Raw genomic sequence first — 17,866 nt, forward strand, 5'->3', positions numbered from 1 at the left:
ACTCATATGTAAGCTGTAGATCATGATCCTTTATATCCTTCCATTCAAGCAATATCTGGGAATGGTCTTCCCAAAACATAGATTGGAAATGACAATCATAGCTAAATGCCCTTCCAGCTATGATGCTACTTTCCTTCTGTCACCATTACAGGAATTTTCTTGCTCAAACACATTTCTGTTTTTATTAAGTAGATATTTATTGCTTCGTGGTTAAGAATACTTGGGTTTAAGACATTACTTCTTTAGATAACCTGTGTGTGAGCTTTGGGAAAGTTTTTTTTCCTCTTTAAACCTATTTCTCCATCTGTACAATATGGGTAAAAGTATCACCCATTTTACAGTGATTAACGAAAAGAAAATTCATTCAAATTATTGAGCACATGTTGGTATACAGAAGATAATTTTTTAAAAAATATAAGCTGTAATTGTGATCTAAACTGGATTTTGAGAAAATGTGACAATAATTGTACTGGCAGAAATGAGCTGGTTCTGTACTCAAATTGAGCTGAATCCAGTTCTATACCCGGTAATAAGGCCATAAGCTCCTGTAAAAGGAAGGAGATGAACAAGAGAAACTTTTAACTGCTCTCTATCCGAGGATCACAAATACCCTGTCTCTGTTATTTATATACAGTTAGAGGAATGTCATTGATTTACTCAGGATTGCTGACCATTAATTTCACGTATAAATCAGGCATAATATAATGTGCATATTATTGAACTAAAAAGTCATATAAATGCTGCTCTTATGCCTAATGTTTTCACTGCTCCTGACATAAACAAAATGAAAAGTAGAAAAGACTAGGATTTGTATTTTATCAAATTGCAATGCAAAGCCATTGCATTACTCTGAGAGTAAAGCCATTCCTTTCGTAGTTCTTTGCTGACACATGGACACACACAAAGACCATTATGACACATACATTCTACATAGTATTTTCACTTATAATTTGGTCCGTCAAATATTTCTGTAATATGCTCTGTAGTGCTTAATTGGGCATTTTAAAGAAATAGATTATTTCAGGTTTACTTCATTTAGCCCTTGTTGTCATATATTGCTCAACTTAAAGCCAGAAAGAAACAACCAGTTTTATGACAATATAAACAAAGAAACAAAAGAAGGATTGAAATCACCATGAAAGCTCAGTACTTTCCTCCTAATTCTTTATATGTGTCAACCACGAACGCCTTGGTTTCCTTTTGATGGCTCGTAATTGAGTTATGTGCATACCGTAGAGGTCCATCTCCATGTAAATCTGACTGGCTATGAAGGGGAGACTCAGAACTCTGCTCTCAGAAAGCCAAAATATTGTTTTATGGAATCTGATCTAGTTCTAGAAATCAAATCCCACATATGAATTTTGACCACCATGGAATTCCATGACTTCTTAACCGTGCTCTTCTTTTCCCTTCGAAAGCCTGGAGAATATTGTACAGTTAAAGGAATGGGCTACCCGAAAAGACTTTTCCTTCAGCTTGATCTTCTACCCTGCCCCTGTGTATGTAATCTGTGCCCCTGACTCTCTAACTACTTTCTGGGATGCTGGGCAGAGAGAATGCCCGGAGTATAGGGATTGTACCAAAGCCACTGAGGTCACTTTATAAACAGACTGTGTTTAAAGGAGGTTTTAAGAGCTCCTAGGAAATGTGAAACCCACTGAGGTTCTGCCCAGGGAAAAGACACCCCCAACTCCCTATTCTCTCTTGCTCAATCCATGGAAAAAGATTCAATCAGACAAGTTGCTGAGTTTAAGGTCAAATTGAAATTCTTTTCCCACCTCTTTTCATTTTTTCCAAGCCAAACATTTCACTGGCTGCAATGCAGAAAGCATAGAAGTTTATCCTTACTTGCCCTAGAAACCCTGTTATTTTCATCTTAAATAACCACTCTCTGGCTTGGAGCTTTTAACCCGCTACCGAGTGAGGTTTCACTGGATTTTCTCTCCTCTGATTTGTCTCAATTTGTACCATTTTAATTTATAGATACACAAGCCAATGTGTTGAATTTTGCTTACCTACACATAACCAGCCATCATACTCTACCTATAAGATTTCTCCACAGCTAAAACCTCAATTTTCACCTACTCTGTAGCAGAAGTTCTCTAAAGATGGTCTCAATTCTATTATCTTTCATTTTCTCTTTAACCTATTCTGACCAGGTCTTTGCCCAAATTAATTAATACTCACTCATGTAAAAGTCACCAGTGACTTCCATCTTACAAAAACTAAAGGTCATAAATGTAAACTCTACACCTATGAAGCTTCTAGAAGAAACATAGGAGAAATCTTTTGTGAACTTGGGTTACTTAGGCAGAGATTTCTTCGATATGACAGGAAAAGCCTAATTTGTAGGAAAAAAAGGATCTTTTGGACTTTATCAAACTTAGAAACTTCTGCTCTTTGAAAAGCACTATTAAGAGAATGAAAAGACAAGCCACTGACTGGGAGAAAATATTTGCAAAGCATATATCTGATAAAAGTCTGGTATGCAGAATACATAAAGAACATTCATAACTCAATAATAAGGAAACAAACAACCTGATTAAAAAATGGGCAAATGATTTGAACAGATACTTCACTGAAGAGGATAATAAGGATGGCAGATAAGTACCTGAAAAGGTGCTCAGTATCATTAGTCATTAGAGAAATGAAAATTAAAACCACAATGATATATTACCTTTTAGAATAGCTAAAATTAAAAGAAAGGAAAAAAAAAAAACTATGGAGCAAGTAGAACTCTCATATAATATATTGCTGGTAGGAATGAAAAATGGTTCAATGACTTTGGAAAATAGTTTAGATTTTTTTTTTTAAAGAGATAAACATGCAATTACCATATGGCCTAGCATTCCGCTTCCTAAGTATTTACCAAAATGAAATAAAAACCTATGTTCACACACACAAAAACTCTATGTGAATATTTATAGCAGGTTTATTTGTAATCTCCAAGAACTGAAACCAACACTCAACAGGGGAATGGATAAACAAATTTTGGTTTATTCATACAATGGGATACTACTCAGCAGTAAATGAGTTGGAACTACTGATACATGTAATATGATGAATCTCAACTGTTTTATGCTAAATGAAAGCAGCCAGATTTAGAAAGCTACATACTGTATGATTCCATATATATGTCATACTTGCAAAAGTGGAGGGGCAGGAAACAGATCTGTAGCTGGGGATGTGGAAGGTGTTTGCTACAAAGAGGCACTGGGAATTTGGGGTTCTGATGAAAAGTTCTGTGTCATGATTATGGTGGTAATAACAGAACTGCGTTTGTTTCTCAAGACTTACAGAAATGTACACTAAAAAGGATGACTTTTACTGTACTTATACCTTATTTTAAAAATAAGGAAAAAAGTCCATCGACAATTACTTCATAAACTTCTATAAAAACTGATTACCATTCGAAAATCAATACAGTGGTCAGTTCTAAGTTCATTCCTTATCTGACCTCTCAGAGCATTTGACAAAGGTGATCACTTCCTTCCTTCACGAATTACTTTTTTTAAAAAAAATTTAGCTTCACAGCTAACACACTTTTCTTGTGTTCCTTCTGTATCACTGGCTGCTCCTTCACAATCTCATTTGGTGGCCTATCATTTTCTCACCTCATCTGTGACCACTGTCCCATTCAGTCACTCTGCTCCAGACACGCTGGTTTCCTTGTTCTTCTTCAAACCAGCCAAGTACCTTCCCTCCTCAGGGCCTTTGCACTTGCTAGTCCATTAACAGAGAACACAATTCTTTGCAAAATTTATTTTCTATTTTTGGGTTTCTGTTCAACTGATTCTGAAGGAGGCTTATCTTATCTAAAATAGCTGCCCCCCTCACACCCTGTCTTTCTATAATCCCTTTTATTGAATAATCTGTTATTATATAGCACTCACTTATCTGGAATTATCTTTGTTTTCTGTCTCCCATCCATATGGGAGATACACTTCACGAGAGCAATGGCTTTACCTGTTTCCTTGCTGTACATCTGATGCGTAGGACAGGGCCCACATAGCAGAGTCTCAGTAAACACACACACACACATCTTCTATCCTTTACTACTTGCTATAAAATTCTCCCCTGCTCCTTCACTCACCCTGAAGTAAATTACTAACATATTGAACCTTATGAAATTGTCACCATTTGATCATTTTGGAACTACAAAATGGTAACTTGGTATGGTTCAAAGTAGCACTATTGTATTAAAAAAATAAAGCACATGAATGCACCAATGACACATTAATTAAAATAATATAGGTGTTAGATAGGAGAGGTCAAACGTCATGAACAGAATATTATTACATATAAATAAAACTTAGCACTGACACTGTGATGCCTATACCTTTCTGTGGAAGTTTGTAAGCCAGCAGAGAGTGACAGAGTACCTGCTTCCTGGGTGATAAGAAGAAATGAATGGATTTCACACTGACAGCTTGTTAATCCATTACCTGGCAACCACAACATCGGAGACAAATCCCCATTTTCAAAAATCCATGTTCTCTCTTGAAGCCTTATTTAAGTAATATCTATGCAATCTACGAATGAAGCCAAACCAGAGGCATGTATAAAAATCATAATGGCATTCACTGACAGATATTAGCTCTTTGCTAATCCAGAGAAAGGATTTTTTCATTTTTCTTTCCAGCACACCAGCTATTATTAAATTTAAGAAATGCCCAAAACTAATGCTTTTTTTTCTTTCTAACAACTGAAACATATAATACCATGGTATTTGCACATTACACTTAATTGCAAATAGTTGTCGACAGCATAAATCTTACATTAGTATGCTAGCCTCAACGAGATCTATTTGTACTTCCAACCTTTAATATCGCAGAATGTTTAATACTGAATGATCTTTATTTTTCAGCTACTTTTATAAGTTTTCTTACCCAAAGTTTTTCCAGCAATTTTGTAAGTTTAATAGATCTATTGATGTCTAAAACCCATCAGCTAGAGACTTAATGTAGTTTATATTCACATTGTAGGTTTGTCAATTGGGCATAAGACTAGAAATTTTCTTCCCATTCCTTCTCTTATTTTCTCCCATAGGCTAATGTAATTTATAAGCGTATGCCTTTTTTGAGTATACTCAAAACCTGATGTTTATGCTTTTGGAAAATATGTCAATAATCAAGTGTACTCTTCTGATAACTCCATTTATACACACAATCATTAAGCCATGCTAGCTCAGTCAGTGATACAAATGGTCCTTCTACTATGAAGATGTTTGCACATGTTCTTGGTTATTAATTATACACTGGATGAACAATGAATTATTAATAGCAAGAGAATCAATTCAGTTGAGTGATATTTTTGCCTGTGAAAGCAAGTCAGAATTCTTTAAAAATATACAATAAATATCTAAAATTTCATCTCATATGACTGTTTTTACTGGACAGTTTTGAAAAATCCCAGCTAAATGGTTAGCTTAAAAATTTCACTATAAAGGCATTGATTAAAAATTCACAAGGGAATTACTATATAGCATATTTTAAAATTAGTGTTAATAAATTTGAAGTTTGTAAAGTGAATCTGTTTATATTTCTATAAAACATTTTTCTATGATAGCACATATAGAATATATATGTACATATGTACTTGTGTGTATGCACATGCATTGGTGAAGAGAGAGAGAAGCAAATGGTAATAGCATGGTCTAAAAGATCAATGTCCAATAATAAAGGACAAATAAGATGATTAAGTCTGTTGGGGGAAAAAGAACAATGCAAATATAGTCACCTTATTTGTCTGTTATTATTGGACATTGGAACATGTTGGACTAAATTTGCACATGTGGGTACTTGGGAGGAGTATGCATTTTAACTCACAGTTTTATTTTCCTTATCTTTTCAAACTACTTAGATTTTGTTGTACAAAGATGTTCAAAACAAAAGCAGGATAGCTTAATAAAATAGATGTTAATAGAAATGTTCATAAAAGAAGGAAAGATAAAGAATTTAAAGTGCTTTTTGAGGCAACTAATAGATCTTTATAACATATTCCAATTCCCATTTTGGGGGGAATCCCTACATGAAATAAAGACACTATATCATGTTCTCTATATCTAATTATTATACACTCAGATTTTTGAATTTGGCAGATATTGCCTATTTTGCTGTAACAGATGTCTCCCTTGATTCTTAAATCTGTTAAGGTTTGGTTCTATGCTAACAACAGTTCTCAATGCTGGCTGCACGTGAATATCTGCTGAGCAGCTTTTAAATAAAACTGATGTTTACACTGCTCTACAGAGCCATTAAATCAGAATTTCTGAGGCGTGAGACCGGAGAAGTAGTATTTTTTAAGTATCCATATTAATTGAAGTAAAATACGCATACAGAAGAATGCAGTTGCCATAAATGTACAGCTTAAGGAATTATCATAAAATGAACACACCTGTGTTACCACCACTCTGGTAAAGAGAGCATCGCCAGAGTCCTAGAAACCCCACTCATGCTTCCTTCTAAGTAGGCATTAGTACTTTTTAAAAGTTCTTCAGCAGATTCTAATGTGTATTCAAGGATGAGAACCACTCTATTAACTGCTAATTGTTTTCTATACCAATGTCTCATTTTGATTGAGTTGTGAAGAGTGGGAAATAAATAGTTTTTAAATACATACTCTGCATTGATTACACAAACACGGTCTTTTATCTTTAAAAGAACCATTTAGAATTGCTAGCATTACATCCTTTCCTACGAATGAGGAAGTAGAGGCTGAAACAGACGGTGTAATTTATGAAAGTGGTTCCATTAAAGTGGGGCCACTGGAGTGTAAACCCCGGTCAGCTTAGTGGTTCCAAGTTCAAACAGAATCACACAGACTTAGGTTTGAATACCAAACTCTACCACTTCCTAAATGTGTAACCTGAGTCAACTGGTTCGGTTTTCTTATCAATAAGAGATCACAATGTGATCTAACTCATCTAATTGCTACAAGGATTATATGCAAATAACTGGTCATAGTGCCTTGTAAGGATTATCATGGCCTGTATTAGTTTTATATGAGTCCAGCCCCAACTTTTCCCACTATCCCAAGCTGCTTCTTCTAAAAAGCCAAAAGTGAAGGAGTCCAAGCTCATGACTTCTGGCCAGATCCTTAATACTGTGATTATTTGACTTAATTTCCATGAGGAGAACGTGATCATAATATATGCACTACAGTGTGTCCCCAAATCCTGAAAACATGGAGGAATCAGGACACTTATTATGGCTTTTTCATATTCACAATTAGAACAATCGATTTAAATTTAGAAGGACTTCATCTGAAAAGGTGTCCATATATTGAAGAAAAACATATTAAAATATTCATTAGAAATGAAACTGACATGCTGTTTTATAATAAATTTATCCTACATTTCTTCCCTTTTTTGGAATGAAGGTGATAGACGGATAGATAGAAAGATAAATAGATATGTAGCTAGCTAGCTAGAAAGAAATATATATCTATATCGTTATAGATAGGTAAGGAAATGAGGTTAGTTAAAACAAATGATGGGGATTTCCTCTCCTGGTCTCCTGAGACTGAGTTTACCAGCCCACTTAAGCTTTAGAAAGTCAAGAGATACTCTAGATGAGGGAAATAACATTACATCACTGTTCTCCTTTCAGGTTTGCAAACAAAAGCTGGATACAGCAAATTATGTAAGTCTGAGCCAGATACTTTTGCCTTACCAAATTACAATGTTGGGGAATTTCCACTACAGTTCTGGGGTGTGCTTTGTGAATAAGCTACTTCCAAATTACCTCACTTGATTTACTCTCACTGCTAACCATGTCTCTCTTCTAGGAAAAAAGAAAAGAGAAAAAAGAGGAAGAAATGAGAGTGGTGAGTGATCTTATGTGATATATATTTACCCCCTACTTTGTAATGTGAGACGATAAGGATGAACAGCTTCCTTAAAAATTTCACCAGTTACATCAGGCTTGTGCTCTAGGAATTTCATAATTAGAACAATATATTGATGGAGAGAGCTGTGGCTAATGGTCAGCAGAGCTGTTTTAGACCTGACTCTGACATTGAAAAGTCGGTCAAGCCCTTTAAGCTTTGGCTGCCTTACGTGTGAAATTTTTGTTACCTCAGTTTCCCCACGTGATTTGACTTTGGAAGGATGAAGACAAAAGCTGAGATGTCACAGGACTTTAATGTTGTTATTTGGGGTGTCTTTGTTTACTTGTTTGTCTTCAAAGCTTTAGGTTTATATCTATATTAAAGCAGGAATTTCCTAGACAAGGCAATCTGAGACTGGCCAGGTAATCACAAATTCACTGTAATATTTCAGTATCAGTACATTTTAAGGGCAGTGATATCCACTCACAAAGAGCTTTCAGCAAGTTTCAACTCTGACTCGTTTTCCCTGAACTTACTCACTTTTCCTTTTCTTAAATTTTTATTATTTTAATCTAATAGATTAAATCCTAGATTTAACATCAAGTATTTACTCTTAATATTATATATTTTTAAATAATATTTGTTTAAATATAGACGAAAGTCTCAAACAAGAGCAACTGAAAAAACTTATCAAATAGGAGTTTATGGGACTAATGAAAACTTTCCATTTGAACCATTCTATCATATTTTCAGAACACAACTAAGTTGTACTAAACTATGATAAAATTCCTCTTGAGAGGAATTTATGTCAAGGATAACGATGGATGAAAAGAATAAGAACAGAGATCTAAAAGCTCTTTGGAAAGGATTGATTGGTTTTCAAATGTAAGCTGTTAGTATATAGTTGCTGCTATTTGAGAAGTATAATTTGACTAATTCCAGATGAAAATATGTAATAAATGATAATGGTCTTAGCATAATAACAAAGTTTGCAATCAATTTAGTAAATATAATTTATTACAGTAACCCTTTTAGGCATAATTTAAGGTTTAACCTTGCTCTGTTTTGGTAGACTTAAGTTACTAGGGTATACATCCTCGTACTGAGTAAAGATTGTCAACTGAAAAAAATGTACAACCTAAAAGTTGAGAATTATGTTTTATTTGGTGGACAAAACTGAGGACTTAAACCCCGGATGCAGCCTCTTAGATAGCTCTGAAGGACTGCTACAAAGAGGTAAGGGAGAAGCCAGGATATATAGGAGTTTTTGCAACAAAGACTGGGTAGTCGGAACTTCAAGATTACTGGTAATGAAAGAAAACCAGATATCTCAAGTTAATGAATTTAGCACTTTTTGTTGTACGGGAAGATGCAAGAGTCTGGGCTCATTGAAATCATTCCTTTGATGTGCACCTTAGCTATCTAGGGCCAGTATCTTGTTCTTTCCTATCCTGGGTTCCCTCAGGGTGCATCGCTGGGGGTGGCTACAGTGGCTTGATGGCTGCAACATCCTTTGTTTACTGATATGGCAGACAACATTGTTCATTCACAAGGTCAAGTTGATGGTGAGCCATTGAAAATCAGACGATTATACTATTCTTTGGAGTTACAAAATCTATCATCAGTCATACAAATCAGTGTTTACCAATGTTAGTTTCTCATAATGTTAGTCTAAAGAAGGCTTTCTCAACTGTGGCACTATTAACATTTTGGGCTGGATAATTATTTGCTGTAGAGGGTTGTCCTCTGCATTGTATGAGGTTTAGCAGCGTCCCAAAACTCTACCAACTGGATAACACACCCATTTGTGGCAATTAAAAGTCGCCAGACATTGCCAAATATTCCCTCAGGGGTAAAATGACCTCAGTTGAAAAACACTTTTCTAATGTTTCATCCCTCCTCAATGATTTTATGAGGGGATATATATGACAAATTCTGCAATAATATAACTCTCGCTTAAAGATTCACATTTAATATTAACATCTTAAAGATTCTGAAAAGGCTTATTGCAATGAAACCAATTTACTTTTGTTTAATTTAACATTTCCCAAATATTTTGACTACAGAATCATCCGTATCTCAGTAATTGCTATTATAAATTTCTGTACTTTGTTACAAAACACACTGGAAAATCCTGGTGAAATTGAATGTCTACACAAGAACTTGATTCACTTAGAAGAAATCCTTAAAGCTTCAGAGTTCTTATTAAATGTGTGATGTATTTATATACCTTTAAGTTAAAAAAGTCATAATTTAAATAATAATAACAGCCACAACATCAACCATAGTAAACTAACTAAGTTTTGATAGCACATAATGGTTTACAAAAGTACTTGGCAGGTGTGAAATAATAGAAAATGCATATATTGGTCTCTGCCCCTGGGTCTGAGAAAATGTGGGTCTGACGCTAACTCCAGGAAGATAGTGTCAGAATTGAATTGAACGATAGGACAACCAGCAGTCACAGAGAACTGCTTGATATATGGAAAACCGACACATCCAGTGTCAGAAGTGAAGTGTGATAATAGTGTGAGGGTAGAAGAGAAACACACAGGAAATGTTTTTTCCTTTTACAGCAGGCATTTGTTATTTCCTTTTCAAGACACAGCTATTAGTATCATTCTTGTTTCACGAGTGAAGAAATAGTCTTAAGAATGTGGAGTGACTTGCCTAGGGTCTTACAACTACAAGATGGAGAGGAGAAAATCAAACCATATTATCAGATTCCACACTTTTGGTTTCCTCCACACTCATCATAGTATACATTGTAGAGGTAGTAATTTCATCATATTGCTACCCCTCTCTCACCGGGTACCAGCCATGCAATTCAGTTGAGATCATATTCCCTTGCCCCATCTCCAAGGGTGAGTAGCTTCATCAAATCAGTTTGAACCCATCCCGTATTCACAATGACTGGTTCAGTGCCTAAAATATGTAGAATATAGCATTTGATTGAATGATTCTTTTAGGAGTCCACAGTTAACCTAAGTTGGTCTTGTTAAAGAAGGGTCTAGGACTTTAGCAAAATTTAGGGGAAGGGAAGTTTTGTGGTTAGGTTGAGCAGATGGTCAGGTGAACAGATGTGAGGACTTTGACTGCTGGAGCTTTTTTTTTTGCTGCCATGTGGCAATCTCACCTGCATAGAAAGGCAACATTTAGAGGACAGAACCAGAAATTCCAGAGTAAAGGATACAGAACCCCATCCGAACTGCCTAAAGCCAGATCTACCATTGGATGTTTTCAGTCATCCAATATTTCCTTTATTGTTTTGCCCACTTGTGTTTGGGTTTCTGTCAATTGCAGTAGAAACTATTCTTAGTAATACACCTGAAATGGAAATAGTAATAAATGGCATGTCATTTCAAAAATTATCAGTAGAAAAAAGATAATATTTGATCTAAAATTGTTTCATAAATTTAAAATCATCATGTATTTATATTACAACTCCTAACTTAAATGGGTTTAAACTAGATTGCTGTTAATCACAAACTCTAAAACAGAATGAAAACAAATTCCAGGTGATATGGTTACATGTGATTAGTATGATAAATCTGAAGGATGCTACAGACAACCAGCTAACTGCCAGATGTAAAAAAAAAAAAAAAAAAATCTGGAGAGAATGGCATGGGTGTAGCTTCTAAAAGGAGAAAAGTCAGGGTGAACAAAGAAGTTAGTATGTAATGCAGTGTAATGGTATTTAGGAAATTCATCTGAAGCAGTAAGAAAAATAAGATATCGGTTGCATTAGTTTTGACAACATAGATGAATGCTCCTGCTTAATTATTTAATTTACTGTGGAGAAGTTGGAATTGAGGAAAAGATTAAAATCAGTCCAAATATTTTTCCAGTTTCTTCAAAAATAGATTCTTATAAGAATTGTTTCTCTTTCAATTCCATATCTAAGATTGAGTTCAGGCAAGAGAAATATTTCTTTATTATTTCTGCACCTAAAAATTATTCCAATTTGGCTAGCTTTCTGTTCTTTGAAGTTCAGACACATTCATCGTAGTGGATAACAAAGAATGCTTCTTTAAATATTGTCACATGCCAGTACCATTCAAAAAAATGCCCAAGGTGTCACCAACTGAATCCCAGATAAATTGCTGACTCTTATCCTGGAAAAGCTATGAAATAATAGCTACCAGTAGCTACTGCTTAGGACACTAAAAGTGAGTTTTGAACAATTTTGAACTCATCTTTATTGTATTACGTACTAGTTTTCATTTACAAGGGAAAAAAAAGGAAAAAAATAAAACAGCTTCTACTAACAGGGAAGAAGATTATTGACATGGCCGCTTTCTAAAGGAGTCTCAAAAAGAAAGGTATTTCTGGATGCACAATACATATAAAAACCACAACAGAAGTAAGTTGGGGATCTTTATTGTACACCCTGCTGTGCCAACAATATGACACAAATACTCTCCACAAACCTACTTTTAATGTGCTATGAAAAAAATAGTTTCCTTACCCTTAACTTTGTAATTTTTCACTACCTAATTGATCTGCTTACTCATAGTTTCTGTTACCTCATAACTTTGGCAAAGTCCATCATGTCTTTCCAGCTGATTTCTATAATATTTAACTTTTGTTCCTGCTGCTAAATGACTCATTCCCCTAGAATTTGCTAGTTCAAGAGAATCTCACTGACTGAGCTCATCTTTTGTGAGTCAGGCCACATCACAGTTTCCTCATCAGCTTTTGGATTGACTGCCCTTGAGTATAGTTGGGGATGACAAGAAGGTGAAAAACTGTGCAGTAAGATTTTTGTGAGGCAGCTTATCCTGGTAAGGAATGTATCCATGGAGAACAATGTACTTGTCTAATACAGTTTAGCTCTTGCTAAGCAGTAGAGCAAACTTCCTATATCCTCCCCAACACAACTGCAAAGTTGCCTCCACCTAACACATTTCATCTATCACATGCATTGTACATACAACCACATCTTGCAAATAGAATACTGTTAATCTTGTGTCAATTCCATTTCCTGCCTCTAGAGGCGATGTCAAAAGGTCCTATCAAAAATGGCTTGGTGATCTTGGAGTCTACTGGGTAATGGTCATGACCATTGATCTGAAGCTAGACTATGAATTCTGGTTGTGATATTTAATATCTGGGCAATTGTGTTAAACTCTTTATTTCTCTGTCTCCTAATCTACAAAATGAGTATGCTTCTCACCTACCCTATAAGATTTGGGGGAGGATTAAGTGGATCAATATATCTAAAGTGCTTCAGAGAGCACTTGGAACATGGGATGTTAGCTATTATTTTAAAAAGCGCTATTGAAATACATTCAGTTTTTATTTGTCTCCTCTCTGCATCTGTAAATTGTGTACTTAAATACCACTAAAACACTAATACAAAATAACAGTAAAAACCTAGAACTGTCATAACAGATAACTTTTATAAAGGAGAGAAATGAGAAGAAACCTTTACTTCTCAGGACCTGGAACGATGTACTGTTCATTTGTTCTGGTCCTGAACAAATATTTCATTTTCTAGGATAGTTCACTAACTTTGAAACATGTGGCTCCCAAGGTTGGCACTATAAGGCTATTTATTTTTGGACGGTAAGATATTAACAAGCTGAGTAAATAAGAATGACACCCTGAGGAAATAAGAATGACACCCTCTATATTTTATGATCATCCTTTAGTATAATTTAGGTATTAGTGATAAATAGAGCATTCAATCTTATAATCACTTAGACATTTCCATAAATGCTCCAAAATTAGGTTGTGTGTATGTGTGTGTGTGTTCAGACAAAGAGAAAACACAATAGCATTCAATGGTTATAGCTTATTCATGTCAACATGGTAAGGCCTGTTGGTTTGCCCCAACTGATGTGAGGTCAGATAGCTACACTTTTCATTAAAGTTAGAACAATATAGAAGAATGCACAACACTTGCTTATAGGTCTTCTATGGATACAAATGCAATCATTAGAAGGTCAACTTGACCACAGATATCATTCCTACTGGTTTCCTGAGGAGTAAAACCTACATGCAAAGGTAACAGCACCTTGGCTTCTTTTCTCTGCCCCATCTGATACTAAATGTTGCCAAGATTCACAAAGGTTCTAAGGGTTCACATGTGATGCAACCATTTGACTTCACTTTAGTTTCAGGAAGCATTGAAGGCCCAGACAGAAAGCAGTTGGCTTACCGCCATCCCCATGCCCCAGAAAAGGGCATTTTTATTTCTATTACATTCCATATCCTTGGACTGTCCTTCACCAGAATTAAGAATTTATTCTTTTAAGCTATGGTAGTATCAGGGACGGATGGAAGCAAAGATACAAAAAATACCTGGATTATATTCTACACATCTGATGCTCAAATATACCCAAACAAGACTTAGATTTTCCCCATTCCTTTTTTACTGTATGTCTCAATAAAGATGCCAAGTATAAAAACAAAGGCACCTCTAGTGCATTAAAGGCATTAAATAGTCATCCAATGCTAATCCTTCCTTTTTGACTACTGATCAAGACTATTTTATAGGAAAATGATAAAGATATCCACCATACTTGTTAATAAAAATTCACCGACATGAAATAGATAGAGGAGCAGAAAATTAAAGCTGGACCCACTCAGTCTGTGTTGAGAATACCTGACATGAGAATACAGTCCCAGTGACCTTTTCACTATCTCTGCTGAATTGACTTTGAATGGTTCCTTTCATCCCCATGTAGGAATGAACAAACCACCTCCTGTGGAGGCTGAGACTTACATGAGGTCTCTCCCTTGCTAAGATCCTTGCTCAAAAGAAAGGTCATGAAAGCTGCATACTGACCACATTCTAAACCTTTTCACCCAGGCCCCAGTGGAAGCCTGGATTAATGAGACTGATAAACTCTGATTTACCCATACGACAGTTAGAGAAAAACACCCCATGGTGACCATTAAAGGCCAATAGGAGAGCCCACGGCAGCCCTCAGCTCTCTTAACTGGCTATTGTACCAAAGACAATTTTGAATCCAATAGCCAATGTCAAATGTGCAAACCTTCCTTTCTTTCTCTTTCCTGGAGTGAGAAGGGGACACCATCAAAAGGGTCAAAATTTCCAGAACAAAGTGATATGTCAAAGGTTACTGGAATATTATGCTTATCAAACTTATCAGTAAAGTATTTTTATCCATACCCTCACTGGGACAATTTCACGTTCAAGTGACCCATTTATGTTACACGGTATCTCTAATGTTTCCCTTTAGTTCTTCAAGTTGGGTGAAAATGGCTATCAGTCATAAAATGTTCAAAATATTTGGGGAAAAGAAAAATTCCATTTTGACAGAAACCCAAACAATAGATGTATGTTGTTTGTTCATAATGAGAAACATATTTGACACATGAGAAAAATGGCTCCCCAAAGATGTCCATGTCCTAATTCCTAGAATCTATGACTATGTTATCTGACATGGCAAAAGGGACCTTACAGATGTGACTAAGTTAAGAATCTTTTTTTAAAAATAAATTTATTTATTTATGGCTGCGTTAGGTCTTCATTGCTGCGCGCGGGTTTTCTCTAGTTGCCGTGAGCGGGGGCTACTCGCTACTCTTTGTTGCAGTGCGCGGGCTTCTCATTGCAGTGGCTTCTCTTGTTGCAGAGCACAGGCTCTAGGCGCGTGGGCTTCAGTAGCTGTGGCACGCAGACTCTGTAGTTGTGGCTCGCAGGCTCTAGAGCGCAGGCTCAGTAGTTGTGGTGCATGGGCTTAGTTGCTCCGCGGTATGTGGGATATTCCTGGACCAGGGCTTGAACCCAAGTTCCCTGCACTGGCAGGCAGATTCTTAACCACTGCGCCACCAGGGAAGTCCCAGTTAAGAATCTTGAGATGGGGAGATTAACTTGGATTTACTGTGTGGCACTGATACAATCACAAACTCAGGCCTTATAAGTGAAAAAGGGTAGCAGAAGAGTCAGAGTCAAGGGAGGAGATGTGACAAAGGAAGAGAAGCTGGGAGTGATGCTAATGCTCGCTTTCAAGATGGAGCCAAGGAATAAGAGCACCCTCTAGAAGCTGGAAAAGGCAAGGCAGGAATTCTCCCCTACAGGCTCCAGAAGGAATGCAGCTCTGCCAACACCTTGATTGTAGACCAATGAGACCCATTTGGACTTCTGACATCTAGAACTACAAATTAATATGTTTTTCTAGTTTTAATCCACTAAATTTGTGATGATTTGGTACAGCAGCAGTAAGAATCTAATGCATTGTCTAATAACTTTATTATTAAATCCTTGTAAAGAATCTATGGGACAATATATAAAAACAACCTAATTTATTGCCCATTGTTAAAATGATAATTAACAAATCCTAATTGACCACCTCTTACTTTTCAAAGAACTAGGCCACCGTTAAACTCACTGAAGACCCATGACTAAAATATTAAATTATTTCACTGAAGACCCATGACTAAAATATTAAATTATTTCCTACTTATATTCAACCTGATCCATGTTATCCGCCTTAAAAGTATTTGCAAATTTATCATTTTTTTAAAAATCTAGTGATCTAAAGTTAAGCTTTCTATATTTAATATGTTACTTAGTACATTGTTGGCAATCAATTAAACAGTATTCAAAAAAGAAAGATAGTGTCTAAATTGGTGTTTTATTTTGAGATAGGCTATACAGATCTTCTAATCCTTTGTGGTTTCTAAGAACTGAAACTAGTAAATTCACAGTTAAAAAAGAGTTAGGTGACTTTTTAAATTCCTCAAAATTGAATGAGTTATTTAAAATATGTACTGGGCATAAATAAAATGACCAAATAATTATGCTTGTATTTTTATTTTAAAAGAATCTAATAAGAATGAAATGTTTCATTATTGCATCAAACTTAGGAAATTTCAAATATTGCTTTTAAATATCATGTATATGAACTCAGAAATGTAATCACTGTTAATTATCACTAGTTTATATTAAAAAAGAAGCTTTGATATTTTTATCAGGAGAGACAATGCTTTTAATTCCCTTGCATTTGTTCAAGAAAGTCTAACCTCAGACTACATCTGTGCATTTAGAGATAACAATAATATTCTTCCTAACATCAAGGACAAAAGCAAATATGGGAAGCTCCAGATGGATACGGAATCTATAAATTTACACACTTTCATGGGGATTAGCAAGGGAGTAAAGAATGCTTTTTTTCTATACTATAAGAGTTTTGACTAAGAGGGTCAGTAAATCTTTGCTAAAACTTGGAATAATTATTTGGAAAATTTTAGTATGAGAAATGTCAAGAAAAATAATAATTTGGTTGCAACCAGAGTATTTTGCCTGGGTCCCATTTGTAACTAAAGGCAACCTAGTAGATGTCACACTTTCACAACTGGGCAAACTACCTTCAGCACTACAAGTGAAGTCCTAGTTGCCTATTTAATTGAGGCAAAATCTGGCAACAATAAATTTTTTTTAACTCGGGTATATGTGCCTAGAGTAAAACATTGGTTACTTCTAGGAAATTTGTGTTTATTTTACGTGCTTTCAGATTACAAAACATAATACATAAAAATACACACAATTATGATCATAAAGGAGATATTGTTTTGAAATCTGTTTTTTCCACCTGATTCCATATGTCAAACCTCCCTTAATGACATTAATTTGTTTCTGAATACCTCACTGCTATGTCAAAAAGCATTCAATGAAAACATATCTCTCTCTTTTTTTTTTTTTTTAAACATCTTTATTGAAGTATAATTGCTTTACAATGGTGTGCTAGCTTCTGCTTTACAACAAAGTGAATCAGTTCCACATATACATATGTTGCCATATCTCTTCCCTCTTGCATCTCCCTCCCTCCCACCCTCCCTATCCCACCCCTCTAGGTGGTCACAAAGCACCGAGCTGATCTCCCTGTGCTATGCGGCTGCTTCCCACTAGTTATCTATTTTACATTTGGTAGTGTATATATGTCCATGACACTCTCTCACCCTGTCACATCTCACCCCTCCCCCTCCCCATATCCTCAAGTCCATTCTCTAGTAGGTCTGTGTCTTTATTCCCATCTTGCCACTAGGTTCTTCATGACCTCTTTTT

Source organism: Eubalaena glacialis, chromosome 7 (assembly GCF_028564815.1).
Source record: "Eubalaena glacialis isolate mEubGla1 chromosome 7, mEubGla1.1.hap2.+ XY, whole genome shotgun sequence".
NCBI lineage: Eukaryota > Metazoa > Chordata > Mammalia > Artiodactyla > Balaenidae > Eubalaena > Eubalaena glacialis.